Consider the following 15065-nt stretch of genomic DNA (forward strand, 5'->3'; position numbering starts at 1 on the left):
GGAATTCCTTATGAATCCAGCAAGGAGGATGGCAATGATATCACTGTCCCTGCCCCTGGGAGGTCACTACAGACACTCCTAAATGGGCGACCTCACTGTACCTCCACGCACATGCGCGTGTACACACGCTACCACATTGTGTGGTGAGGAAAGGATGGCGTGTGGCCTTGACGGTTCGGATGAGGGTACAGTCTCTGCCAGTGTTTTTGTTCTCCTTCCAGTCAAGCCTGGCCTTAAAGCTGCGGGCACTGGCAGATCTTTTTGGTCTCCGCGTGCGGCTCCATCACTCGGCTTCCAGCAGGTGGCGCTGCGTCCCGCGTGGGCCCGGCCCCCCTGCCTTCGTTCTTGAGGACGCCAAAGAGATACCGGGAAGTCGGGAAGCGGGTCCCCGCGCACGTCCAGCTGCTGCCGTGGCACACGCAAGTGATGACACACTGGCTTGACGAGGGCCTTTGTCAGAAGCAATGGGGAGCCGGCGTTTCCGGTCAACGGAAAACAAAGAGCTTCTGCCTGCCTGCCCGGAGTTGACATTTGCTCACCATTAATTCCGGGGCATTTACAGGCAGAATGAGTTCATGTGAAATTTCAGGACCGTGCCATGAGTCAGATTCACTTTCTGTAAATCAGAGTCAGCATTACATTTCCCCTCAGTTTGGGCCATAACTTGAACTTTTAGGTCACCAGTTGTGTTTGTGCTCACTGTAGAGATCTGAGTATTTCATAAACACTTTTTTTTTTAAAGGACAAAACCAACTTGGGACAGATTTGTAGTTAGAGATTTTTATCACTCTTAGCTACAAAAATAGGTTGGCCTTAATATATTATTTACATGTTCAGAAGTATGCCATGTAGAAATTCAAGTGAAACTTGCAAACTCTTTTCTGGTGGGAAGCCCAGGAGGGGTTGTCCATGGAGACAGTGATGACTGGATGAAGCTTGGGAGCAAGACACCTAGGTGAGGAGGGAGTGAACTGTGGTGAGCCAGCCCAGGGCATTTTGTGTGTGTGTGTGTGTGTGTGTGTGTGTGTACCTAGTTAAAAAAAAAAAAGTAGGCAACTGGAGTTGATCTGTCCTGAGGAGTTTGGCGGAATTTTGATACTGGGGGAAAGAGACAAGATGGGGTTAAAACTGGAGAGAAACAACAAACCTGGGAGGGGGTCGAGGGGTTTGAACAAGTGAACAAGAAGGAGCCTGAATAGCACCCTGGATTTACATCAGCTGAAGCTCCTGCAGAGAATGAAGGGGAAGGCCCTGGGAGCAAGAGACATCTTTGCATCAGCAGGAGGGGGATGGGACCAGCACTGGCCTAGACTTGAAGGAACATCAGGTGGTGTCTCTGGGCTGTGCGAAGGTAGTTCTCTTACTCACCTCTCCAGTGGGCTGCTCCTGGCCGTGTTTTGTTTTTAAAGATCAAGATTTATTACTTATTTTTTGGTACCATAGTTGATAATTTATAGAATGGGTCACTTTAAGCCACATTTAAAGGGAAATACATCCCCGGGAAGTTCCCTGCAGCCTCATTCCTAGTTTCAGCTGAGTGTTCTTCCAGGATTTTTTTTTTTTAACTGCTATCCAATCCCCTTTCTCACCTCGTGAAATCTCAAACTCATTGTCTCCTGAAAATTCTCCAACAGACATCTCTATGCCTGGTTGAAATTATTGCGCTTTTACTTATGTATTATTATTATTTTCTTGGTCCTTTTAAGTTTTCACTGAGCAAAAGGATCTTAAGGGGCCAGAGAAGGTAGGAAACTGTGGCCTTTATCTTGAGCCCCCTTTTCCTTCCAGGCCTCTTGCTCGGAGGGGAGGAGGGAGGTGGGTCTCCAGCTGCCCTGCTGATCTCTTGCTTTAGTAGGATTGGCTGGGGGCCCACGGGAGGGACGTGAGTACATGTACTGAGCTCCTTTCAGACACAAGGCTATGGACGTTTCAGGTGAGTGAGCAAGCCAACAAACAAGAAACCCCAAATACTTTGAAAATCAAGCCCAGCAGAGTTTAGCTTTGACCAACTAATCTCACCCCCAAACCTATGCCTGGGGGCACACTGGAAGAGTGATGCTTATTTGTGTAATATATTCTTATGGAGGTAGGCAACCTCATGAGCAATTCTGTGGCTTGTCATGCAAATTCTACCCTCTTCACTCAAAGAAACATACTGGGGTTGAAGAAAATGAAAGAATTCTCATTTTGTATGAGTGTCTGTGTTTGTGCATGTGTGTTTTATGTGAGAGCAGAAACAAATGCAAACTGAGACCTTGCTAAGTAATAGATTGTGATCGATACCAATGCACGAGGGTGGTAGAGAACAGTTAAGGCCTGCGCACGCGTGCACACAGAGGTTATCTACTCTGCATCATTTTGGATACCAGGAAATTGGACTCCCGGAGGGCTTAAGTGAATCTCCCAAGATCATGGTATGTCAGAGATACAACTAAGTCTTCTAGTTCATGCACGTAAAATTTTGCCTCATGTCCTTTGCGAGGTGCCTAGGGAAGACGAGGTGTGGATCTGATAACTGCCTCATTCCCTTTTCAGAGGAGCTGAAGTCCAGTGCCTCCTGCAATCCAAAAAGGCTTGCCAAGGCCACACGGCGTTCCCCAGCGCTCAGGTGAGTGTTCTTCCCTGGCCAGGGCGCCTGATGAAGCCGGCATGTGTGAAACACGTAGGTCAAGAGAATGGCTGGACTCTTGCTCAGTATTGTCTGGTTGAGAGCATCGGTTTTCAGTAATTTGAGAGGACTGTGGCCTGTCAGCCAGGCTTTTATCATGCACCCCTCTACTTTTCCCGAGGATTGTTTGCATTGTGGAGATTTCCTGGCGGTATTTTTAGTGTCTGATTCTCCATGGTTGCTCAAGTGTCTGTTCCATGGTTTATGGACTCACCCAGGTGCCCCCCATAGAACTGATGACTGTTGAACAGAAAGCAGGCGGCGTGGCAAGCCCGGGAATTGGCCCACGGATCTCCTTATTGGTTTCAGCTGATTTTTCACAAGTTTTCAGCTAGCTTACCTTCCAGAATGACAGATTTTCATTAGCTACCCTTCTTCGTGCTGAGTCAGAAAAAGGAGATTTTTCTGGGGGTAAAGCCAAGAGGACGGATGCAGCAAATATTCACACAACATTTTTTCAGCGGATGCCTCTCCCTGCTGCTTTTTTCATGCCACGTAGGGTTCCCCAAGCCCTGTGTCTGTGGGCAAGGCTGCGTGGGGAAACAGCTGAGTCACAGCTCGGCTCCTTCTCTATAATTACAAATTTTATCACCTCATCTGACACAGAAAGGGTGTTGGTCAGGAATGAAATACACATTAAGAATAAGCTTTAGAAACAGCACACACAAAAAGGGCAAAAACAGCAAAAAAAAAAAAAAGTGGACTTTATAATATACAGACTTTTTTTTCAAATGTCTGGATCTGAGGTTATAAAGAGATGGAGGAGTCATCTCCCCTGTCCACCTGTACATTCATGGACATGAAAACACCCAAAACACAACACTACACGGTTCCCAGTTCTATCAACACATGTTCGAGTTACTTTGCTTCATGTCCTCAGTGCATGCGCCGTGCCTGGCTGATATACCCTCCCCACCTTTTCTCCTGCCTTCTTGGCTGTTCTCACTGTCACTCAAGTCTATTTAGAATCACCTTCAGTGTGAAATCTTCCCATCCCCCTAGTAGGGATGCCTTCATGCTATGTTACTTTGCTCCTGAAACTTCAAAACCAGCGTTGTCAGGTAGTTCTTTGTGTGCATCACATCTCTGACAGGTTGGAAATTCTGCCAGAGAAGAGGCAACACCTTCTTTTTGTTCTCTTTGTGCTGCTTCCTTCCGTGGGGCAGTCTTCACTAGGAGTGGCATCTGATCTCAAATCTCTCTCGTTTTCAACTAAGACTGACCAGGTGCCCTCCCAGCTGAGCTAAGAACAAAGCCCCCTTTCCAGATGCACATGTGAACAGTCCCCAAAATAGCCAGGGCATGCAAACTAATTCAGTTTCCTCTTCCTCCTCTACCCAAATATGACCTTGCCAATACCATCTCCTATTAGATGACAGATCCGGATGTTTCTATTGCCTGGTTGCTATTTGCCACATGCTTCCTGGACAGGTTTCCAGGTAACATTAATGGCTGTGCTTCTGGGGAGGGAGGAGTAGAAAATAACTCACCTCTTCAGTGAGTGATTTTGAAAATATAACCGCATTTAAAAGCTTTTAAAGAGCAGCTCTCTCTCCTTCCGGCTGCTTAGGCCCTGTTTGCTTTGCGATAGGAGCCCCCGTAGTACTTTGCGCTTGGCAACCTCTGACCAGGACAGAAGGCAGATTTAAAGGCCAGAAGATTGATTTTTTGGAGGAGGGCTTTCCATGAGGGGCGTGGGAGAGAAATCTCTTGGGGAAGCAGTGGTCAGTGAGGCTTACTCCTCCATGTGCTCTTCATTCATGTGTGAGGCTGAAAACACTCTTTGTCTCAACAAGTGAATCCCAAACCACAAAGCATCCTGCAGGTCCTAAGCGACTGGGACCTGGAGGGTAAGAGGCTGGGTCCCTCACAGCCTTTCCACCCACTTGCATTCCCATCCAAAACTTGCAGGGGAAATACACCCACATTGCTTGGTGTTTGGCTTTGATGTGGCCACGGTGTGGCCACCCAGGCTTACTTGGGGGCAGCTGGATGCTGCGGTTCAAACTAGGTCTGACTGTCCAGTTCTGGAAGCTGGGAGGAGTTTTCCCCTCTGCCAGGGCTTGGGTTTACCTTCCCTAGAGCATTGAGCAAGAACTCATGTTTACCAGATCCCAGCCTCAGGATTTCTTCCTGTCAGAGCAGGAATGGAAGGAGGCACATAATATCAAGTAGACCTTACAGACTTTGGTGTCTTTGTTTCTGCCCAGTATAAAGTTACCAGGGAAAGAACAGGCAAGGGGGGAGTCAGGGGGGAGGGGAGGCACTGGTTGTATGAGCTCTGAAAATGTAATTTAAAAATTCTCACTGCAAATCAAATCATTGGATCTTTTGTATATAGTTTTATTTTTTCAAAACTATTCTTAAATTATATTTTAAAACCTACACTGTATTTTAAACGCTCTGGGCAATGTAGTGGGTTTTTTTGTTAGGTTTGTTTGTTTTGCTTTTGTTTTTTGTTTGTTTGTTTTAAGAAGTACAGTTGTGAATCCTCTGAAAGATGTATGCTCTCCACCTGGTTTATTTTTTGTGCAAATTTGTATATCAGTACATCAAAGCCATTTAAAATCAAGCATTCCATGATATTTGACAATATCTAATAGCTGTTAAATCAACCCCAAACCTTCTCTAGGTTTTTTCACTCTTGGGTGCTGCCTTGAGCAGAAATCCACTTAAGAACAGCAGCTGCCGCCCATCCAAGGTCTCTCTCATGGACCTAGAGACAGCGGGCTTTTCCACCATGGTGTGCAAACTGCTTTCCAAGGTTGAGGGAGAGTTTGGTTTCACAGTACATTGTAGGTCTTAAAAAAGAAAAAAATCAATGTCTATTTTATGTAGTGGGTCTTATGGGACATAATTAAAATATGTACCTAAGTCTTTCAGGGAACATGAGAGGAGACATGCAATATTTTACACGTGTGAAGAGATAACCTTATATATTTTGGTGTTCATCAACTCTGTGAAAGTAAAGATTCCAAACCACCACCAAAATATCATTTGACTTTAAAGACTGAGTTTACTGGTCATCTATGGTTTTCTTAGATAATTGGGGTGGAAATGTGGAACCAGAGGTGCTAAATCGTTCATAGTAATGTGGATTGAGGCTCAACAAATTCCAAATTTCCAGCAGGACTGAACTCCCTGAGTCACATCCACTTTAGGTGGAAGTCACTGGGGAGTGGGGAGGGGTGAAAACCGATCAGTCTGACATTAGAAAGCAGGGCCTGACAATGACCTTTCGAGTCCCCACAAATCAAAAATAATAAAATTCATTCCCTCCTGCTATATATAATTCAAAGTAAAAACTACTCAAAGCCATAACATAATGAAAACAATTCTCCCATGGTAACTACCTGGTTGATTAAAATATTTAAAAATGTTTACTTTCTCATTGAATTGCTGCCATCCTGAATGCGTGTTGGCCTGCCTGCTGGCTACCTGAGCACACCTAGTGAGGAGGGGAAGGCAGCTATGGAGATGTCACTTGAAAGAATATAGGTGCAAGGCTGGGGACAGCTCGAGCTAGAGGGCAGCACTGTGGTCCAGCCACTGGGCAAACGAAATAAAGAGACAGACCCAGCCAGAGCTCTAGGGTGGGTGGGCTTCAAAATGTATAGAACAGATCCTTGTAGGTCCTAAGCACTGGGTACTTAGTGTCTGATTTGCCCACATTCATTTTCTGGCTGGAAGGCTGGAGGCAAACAGACAGCTCATTAGGAAAATAACCAACGAGCTAAATATAATGGAGGAAGTAGGCAGCAGATCCCAGACAGATGAGCAAGGCTCACAGTCCTTTCTGGGAGCTCAGAGCCAAACCAATGTGACCGTCCCTCAGAGGTCAGTCATCTAGGGCTTTGTCCGACCAGGAAGGGAAAGCAGTTTCAAAGGGCCTTTTGTGGAACAGACACAGCTCTGGCCCCTGAGATTCAATTCAGGATCTGGAAACTTGTGTAGCAACTGCTCATACGCACAGTGCTTAGAAACCAGCCAGGGCCCTCCATCCTTTTTTTTTCCCCTGGTTTTTTTTTTTTTTTTTTTTTTTTTAATGAGCATTAAGGTTTCCCTGTCATTGAGAAAGAGATGATTAAAAAACAAAACAAAACAAAAATAACCAAAAGCTGAAGTTATTTACTTGTTTTTGAATAACATCAAAGAATAACACACTTTTTTGGGTCAGATATCATTCAGAAAACTATATAGGAAATATATTAAAAAGTCATTTAAGACTTTGATATTTACATGATAGATCATACCGCCTAGTGGGTAATGCAAGATAGTGTTTAAATATATATATTGAAATAAACCAAACCCACGACTACATCAGCAATAAACATGTTAAAAATTGAAATATAACTTGAAGTAGATTCTCAGTTGTTTTTTGACTTCTAGTTTCTTTTGCTGGATCCTATCTTCTGTGTATATTATCATTTCTTTCTTTAGTTTAGAATGGCCAATAATGATTCTCTGTCCTTTTCCTACCTCCAGTGAGTGTTACAAACAGTGGGAACTTTCTCTCTCAGAACAACCTGGGATTTGTGCCTGTGTTTACAATTTTGCCACCCCCACAACCCCAGTCTCATTTAGGTTTCAATCAGCACACAATTCTTATTTGTTTCATTGACTTAGTTTTCCTCAAGCAGCACCCTCAAGGGCTCTGGGTTCCTCTGACTTTGTGTTCTGAGGAGAAGCCCCTGCCCCAAGGGCAGAAGGCTTAGCCCCTGCCCTGGCTGGTGCCCCACTTTCTAGTCTAGGACCTACGGCTGGTCCTTTAGGTTCTCAGAGATTCAGCTTTTGTAACCATTTGCAGAGTTGTTACAGAAATTGAACAAAATAATGACTATAAAGTCACGACTCAGATGCAAATTATGTGTTATTATTAGTAAGCCTTCTATTTTTTTCCAGGACAAAGGAACCCTGGTAGTCACTCATTTGGGTATTTCTTTTATTCATGTCACTCATTTTACATGTTTTCCATTCCTATTTCTGTCCATGGTTCTCTTCAAATTTCATAAGTTTAAAATGATGATGTCGTCATTATTGAATCATGACTCTGAGTCAGCCGTTGAGAATATGAATCAGCTGAAATTAAGGCAGGGCTTGTCTTACGTCCAGTAGGACCTGACACCATGGAGTTAACTTCTGTTGAAGACAGAAAACTGTCTTTTGTTGTAAAGTTCTAAGTGAAACCATAAGTCAGAATAATAAGCTAGAACTTCTAGGGCAAAGAACCAGGGAACTCAATAGGCAGTGAATAAAGAGTCAGAGGAATTTACAAATAGCTGCAGAGGGCAATTTTGAACCTGCAGACCTAGTAACCTGTAATCATCCTTGAAGAAAGGAATATCACAATCTCAGCAAGCTGAATAAAGAAGGTCAACCAGTGAATCAAGCCTATGGTTATGCAATGGCTTGCCTTGCAGTTCCAAAAGCTTGCTGACAATAGGTTCTCTTTCTCTCCACCCTTTCATTGAAGTTTCTTGATCTAGGAGACTTGAACACCTGTTAGAAGCCCATGCCTAAATCAGATTCCTTAAGCATTGGTCATTATCATCCACTATGTTTCAGTTGTAATTGATGTATTTATAAACCAGCAATTCCAGTTCATCTGTGCAACCCTAGTGCAGAGAGTCTCAGTCTTTGATTTTAAGCCATAGCCCCCTTTGGAAGTCTGGTAGGGCCTATGGACCACTTCTCAGAATGATGTTCTTTTTTAAAATTTTTTGTTATTTATGGTAATTTTATATATTATTTTTAACTGAAGTATAGTCAGTTTACAATGTTGAGTCAATTTCTGGTGTACAGCACGATGCTTCAGTCATATAGGAACATACATATATTTGTTTTCATATTCTCTTTCATCATAAGTTACTACAAGATATTGAATATAGTTCCCTTGTGCTATATAGTATAAACTTGTTGTTTATCTATTTTTTACATATTAGTATCTGCAAACCTTGAACTCCCAATTTATCCCTTCCCACCCCCTTCCCCCACCCAGGTAACCATACGTTTGTTTTCTATGTCTGTGAGCCTATTTCTGTTTTGTAAATAAGTTTGTTTGTCTTTTATTTTTAGATTCCACATATAAGTGATATCATATGGTATTTTTCTTTTTCTTTCTGGCTTACTTCATTTAGAATGACATTTTCCAGGTCCTTTGATGTTGCTGCAAATGGCATTATTTTATTATTTTTTATGGCTGAGTAGTGTTCCATTGTGTAAATATACTACAGCTTCTTTGTCCAGTCATCTGTTGATGGACATTTAGGTTGTTTCCATATCTTGGCTATTGTAAATAGTGCTGCTATGAACATTGGGGTGCATGTGTCTTTTTGAATTAGGGTTCCTTCTGGATATATGCTCAGGAATGGTATTGCTGGATCATATGGTAATTCTATTTTTAGTTTTCTGAGGAATCTCCATACTGTTTTCCATAATGGCTGCACCAAACTACATTCCTACCAAGAGGGTAGGAGGGTTCCCTTTTCTGCACAGCCTCTCTGGCATTTATTGTTTGTGGACTTTTGAATGATGGCCATTTTGACTGGTGTGAGGTGATACCTTATTGTAGTTTTGATGTACATTTCTCTGATAATTAATGATATTGAGTAATTTTTTCATGTGCCTGTTGGCCATTTGTATGTCTTCATTGGAGAATTGCTTGTTTAGGGCTTCTGCCCATTTTTGGATTGGGTTGTTTGTTTTTTTCTTATTAAGTTGTATGAGCTGTTTATATTTTCTAGAGATTAATCTCTTGTCAGTCATATCTTTTGCAAATACTGTCTCCCATTTCATAGGTTGTCTTTTTCTTTTGCTTATGGTTTCCTTTGCTGTGCAAAAGCTTATAAGTTTAATTAGGTCCCATTTGTTTATTTTTGCTTTTATTTCTATTGCTTGGGTGGACTGCCCTAGGAGAACATCGCTGAGATTTATGTTGGATAATATTTTGCCTATGTTTTCTTCTAAGAGGTTCATAGTGTCTTGTCTTATGTTTAAGCATTTAAGCCATTTTGAGTTTATTTTTGTGTGTGGTGTAAGGGAGTATCTAACTTCATTGATTTACATGCAGTGGTCCAGTTTTCCCAATACCATTTGCTGAAGACAGAATGATGTTCTTAAAAGTATGAAACAAGACACATAGGTTATTAAGGAAACTATATTGAAGAATGTGTTTTCAAACACATTTTAAAAGTAAGTGATAAAGTAACATAGATGCTTCTTAGTTAATACATTAAATAAGATCTACTGGTGGATTTAGTAAGTATTGTACCTTCCAAGTAGTGCTGAATGTTAATGATATTTTAAGGTATTGACAAGGATGGTTGGTGATAAAGTCACAGGTAACTATTGTGGTTTGTTACCTATCTTCATAGTTGAAAGAAATGCTGAATTTCAGTTACAAGTTGGTGAATATAAATGAATGAGTCTTTCCCCTATCCAAATATGTGTATATATATATATACACACACATATATATGTATGTATATGTGTGTGTGTGTATGTATATAATCTCCATCCCTGAAATTCCATCCAAGAACTCCTTGGGTGTCTTTGGACCTAGGGTAAGCCCTGCTACCAAAGTGGCTTCTTTGTTTCTGGCCCAAAGGACAGCCACATGGACTGAGAAGAACAGCATTACTTGTATCTTCTTGGTGGACTTACTTACAAAACCTGACTTTCACAGCTCCTCTCCACCTGGCATACTTCTATTTAATGGTGAGAAGTAAAGGTAGACTTCATTTGGGAACTAGAGTCAATGTGTACTTGTGTTGTACTTTTCCTCAGGTGACCAGATATCCCTACAACAGGTGGCCAAGGTTTTTGAGTACTTGCCAAAATAAACTTTGAGAGTCATCTTGACTTTATGTGGGGCTTTCCAGGGCCCTTAGGGAAGCTGAGCAGGCTAATATAAATGTGGGCTACCAGGGAGACAAAAGTAAGCTCAGGCCCACATTAAGATACGACTTGAGAGTGGGAACTGGAGAAGGTAAGGAATGTTTGGGTTCAGGTGCTGAGATAAGGGCAGGCTGGGCAGAGTTTTGTACAACTGCCTCCCCAAGCTCCAGGCCTTGGGCAGCCACAGAGTGTGGGCCCAACAAGGTGTTTATACCAATTTCACAGTGAACACATTTGCAATCACTCCCCCAGCAGGAACTGAGATACCATGCCAGTAGAAACCAAAACAAAATCTACTTTTTTTTTTTAATTGAAGTATAGTCAATTCAAAACCTACCGTTTTGGTTTGGGGGAACTTGTTTTATTTTAGGAGCTTAAAGGAAACAGAGAATGTCCTGATGTCCACAATTAGGCAATGTTGGTACAGAATGTGTGCTCAAGGAAGCAAAATGATGTAATAGATCTTAGAAGAATGCTGTAACCTTTCAGTGATATAGTTTTAAATGTTGACATCATTTTTTAGGGTTTGTTGCTACAGTGTTTTTCTTTTAATGTGTACAACTTTTGCAGTAAATTATACTGGCATTAGCCAAATTTTATATCCATACATGCTTATGTATGGATATAAAATTTATATAAGCATGTATATAAGTATGTATGTATGTAAAATATCTATTATATATGTATGTAGAGATGTATAGTTTTGTTTCGTACATGTTATTACCTAAAACCTGGGTAAAGAAGCATCACTTTTAGAAACTGAAGGATAGTAAATCAAAGGGATGACACCCATGTGCTCATGTTTACTTACTTATTTGTTCCTGAGTCACACACCCAGTGTTTCCAAATGTCTGAGGGCGCGACACATGCTTTGATAAAGGTTGAGTCAAAACTGGATGAGGGAACTGCTATGAATAGAAAAAAAGGAATTCAAGTTGTATGGTAGGTTTAGGAAATGTGGAAATGAGATCATATTCAGAGAACAGCAAATTTACTTCTGAAAATAACTGCGATTCTGAATAACATGTTGTCGAGCTAGGGGACAGAACTCCGGGTGATGGAGGAACTGCCAGTGTCTCTGGGAGATGGACTTGGTGGCTGAAGGTGGATATCTGGGAGCAGCTGGTGCTCCCCATGAGCAGTGGGGATGCTAAGGGGGCAAAGCTCTCCAGGTTAGTCTTGCTGTTATCTGTGCCCTTTGTTTGATGCGGTCTGAGCATGCCCGTGGCATTTCCAGACTTCCTGTGGTTTCCTGATTCTGAGAAGTGGTGTAGTCTCACTTTAGTCCAGCTCCGTTGTCACTGGGTTTAGCGGAAAGTCTCCAGCCACGCTAATGCCGTTTTCTGCACTCGTGTGTGGTGACACTGGCCCGTGGAATCCTCTCATTTTCCATTCCTTTTCACTGAAGGATAATGGTCAAAGTCCCAGCCATGGTTCTATCCAAGGATGTAGTCTCGAAATTTAATTATAGGAAAAATACCACCATGAAGTTTCCCTAGAACTCATCTTTGCAGTGTTTCAAATGAAATTGTGAAACATTGGGGAGGCCCTTTGCTCCTAAGAAACCTTTGTTCTCTGCTTTTCTTTATAGAAGCCATTTCCTTCCTGGAACATGTAAAAACCCACTGAACACAGCGTTCTGGGAGCAGCAGGAGGATTAAGTATGACCTTTAGCTGAGGAACCAGGCATCACAACCACAGGAGGTTCTGACCTATTTTCTTTTTATGTGTATAATATTGCAGCTCTGTGGAAAACACCGACAAGGTCCTAAACCAGCCTCAAGCAGATGCTAAATATTCCCAGAGAGATGGCCTTGAGCCAGTAGAGAAATTGTCTAGATACACACCAGGGTAACCCACTTCACAGCTGTACAGGCGTCTCCCATCCAAAGGAAGGGCTGAGATTTCTTTTTAAAAGACAGAATATAAGATAAGATGTACATTATGTTAATACCATTTCCTTACACCGGTTATTATTTGACAGTTTGCGGAGCACTTTCACAATGGTCTCATTTGATTTTTTAGAGATGAGGTTAATAGAGCAATGATGGAGTTGAGTTATACAATTATATAACATGTAATAAGAACACTCTTCTTTTTAAAAAATATCCTCCTCTGTGTTAAACAGTTACCATGACAGCTGTGGCAATTAAGGGATGAATCATGGTAAACAGAGTTAATTCTGAAAGAAAATAAACATTTATGAAACACCTACTATGAGACAGGCATTGTGTAGTGACCTTGACATGAATTATTCCACTTGATTCTTAAAACAGATTGGAAGTATTAAGTGTTTTACCGAAGACAAAACTGATGGTCAGAGAGGAGTGGCATCACTGAGGGTGTAAAGTAATCATAGGATCTGAGAGGCGAGCCCACTGTCTTGCCATCACACTGCCCTACCTCAGGTTATTTCGGATGAACGTTGCCCATCATTTCTTCTCTTTCCTTTTAACTTTTATCATCCCTTCAACTGAATGTGATCACGCTCTCAGTAGCGCTGTTCCTTACCATCACCGTCATAATAATGGCCATCATTCCCTGACCCCATTTAATGTTATCTTACGCTTGTTGCTTATAGATTGCTCGCCTTACCCCCATTATACTACATGTTCTTTGAAAGTGGGTCTGGAGTCTTACTCATTTTTAAATCTTACGTAGCTTCTTACATACTGTTCTGCATCTAATATCTATGCAATAAAAATGTTTCAGTTGAAATTAAGTGAAGCAAAATACTCATAATCCAGGGAGCCTATTAACTAGAGAATTTGAAAAAAAAATATTCTAGCCATAGGATGGTAACGTAAAGTTATATGTTTTTACCCCCTTCCATGAAACCTACAGAAGGGGCGAAATTTAAAAGGATGAAATTTTAATAGAAAAAGTCCATCTGCAATGAAACTAGAAAATCACATTATCTGCCAAATCTGGTGAATCAGGATGGAGTCAAGGGAGGCTCTAGAGAGCTGACACACACCTTCCAGGTTCCACTTAGGACTGAGATTTCTGTCAAAGTAACAGGTGCTGCTTTTTCACTCAGAGCAAGGACTGAAGGTGTGGATGGGACACAAGAGAAATGCACCCTCTGGGGAGCTCGTTCTACACTGTAGAGAAGAGAGTATGGTCAGACAGATGGAAGGGAAGTTATTGGGCAAGACATGTTTATTTTCCCCCAAACAGAATTCCAATTGAGGAGGCGAGGCAGAGAGGATGGAAAAGTAGTAACGGCAACGTGCTTTGCGATGGTTGATCAGATTCAAACAAGGAGCTACAAATAAACATAAATAACCAAACGAAAGATTCGAGAGCTGGAGTATCCTCCATAATCCTCACTGACATCTTGCTTGGGGAATCCACTCACTCAAGACGTTACAGAACATGACAAATATGGCTAAAAACTACTGTGAGGAATCAGACCCAGTTTGAAGCCCACAGCTGTCTGGCTTTACTCACTAACTCCTCTCCACAATTACTCTCCTCTCCAGGTCAGGAGACAACTGTATTGCCTACAGAGCAGAGTCCATGTTTTCATGTAGACTTAGGGATGCTGATAAAATCAAAAGCAAATAAAAACAAAAGAAGGGGGAAAGAAACTCAACACTCAAAATGCAGATGAAGACTAATACTATTAAGAATTATTCCAGCAAACTAAAGAATCTCAGATGCTTATTTATTTCTACTCCCAAAGAAAATTAAAAAAAAACTTTTTGAACTAATTTAAAAATGAAATAATGAGATCAAAGAAGAAAAGGCAAAAGAAGATACAGTAAGCTGAGAATTATGAAAGAAACTGAAGATAATAAACCATCCTTGAAATGAAAATCAAGTTAGAACAGATGTTGTTGAAAACATATTCTGTGATGAAGAGGTCAGACTAGAGAGAATAAAATAGCATTTACAAGATAAAAAAACTCCAAACAAATGAAATTAAGTAGAAAGAAGATGACAGCTATTAAAGACAGCCAACAGCCAGTCAGCATATAGGATAATGGTGTCCTTGTAGTAAAGAACAGAACAAATGCAGCTGGAAATAAAAATGTCAAAAATAAAATTTAAAGAAAACTCCACTGATACAAAGTATGATCTGACTCTGCAGATTAAGGTATTTCAGGGGAAAAAACTAAGAACAGAATAATCAACACAAAGACACAGTAAGTCAAGTTACTGAAATTTAAGGACAGTGTAAGAATTCCTGAACATCTAGGCAGAAAAAGCAAATTTCCTGTAAAGGGGGAAAGAGCAGGCTGGCCTCAGATTTCACAACAGAGATATTCAAGTCGAGAAAAAAGCGGACAACAAAATGTAATCACAAGATGAATCAAAATTAAGTCTGAGGACAAGGGAAGGCTTTGTGTCAAAGGACCAAGGTAGAGCCTTGAATCCATTTAAATATAGAACTAAACCGAATGCAAAATTATAGTTAGAGAACAGAATGGAACCATTGTAAATCCTAAACATATAATCGTATAAAATAAACATACAATATAACATATAACATGAT

This window comes from Camelus bactrianus, chromosome 3 (assembly GCF_048773025.1).
Source record: "Camelus bactrianus isolate YW-2024 breed Bactrian camel chromosome 3, ASM4877302v1, whole genome shotgun sequence".
Taxonomy (NCBI): Eukaryota; Metazoa; Chordata; class Mammalia; order Artiodactyla; family Camelidae; genus Camelus; species Camelus bactrianus.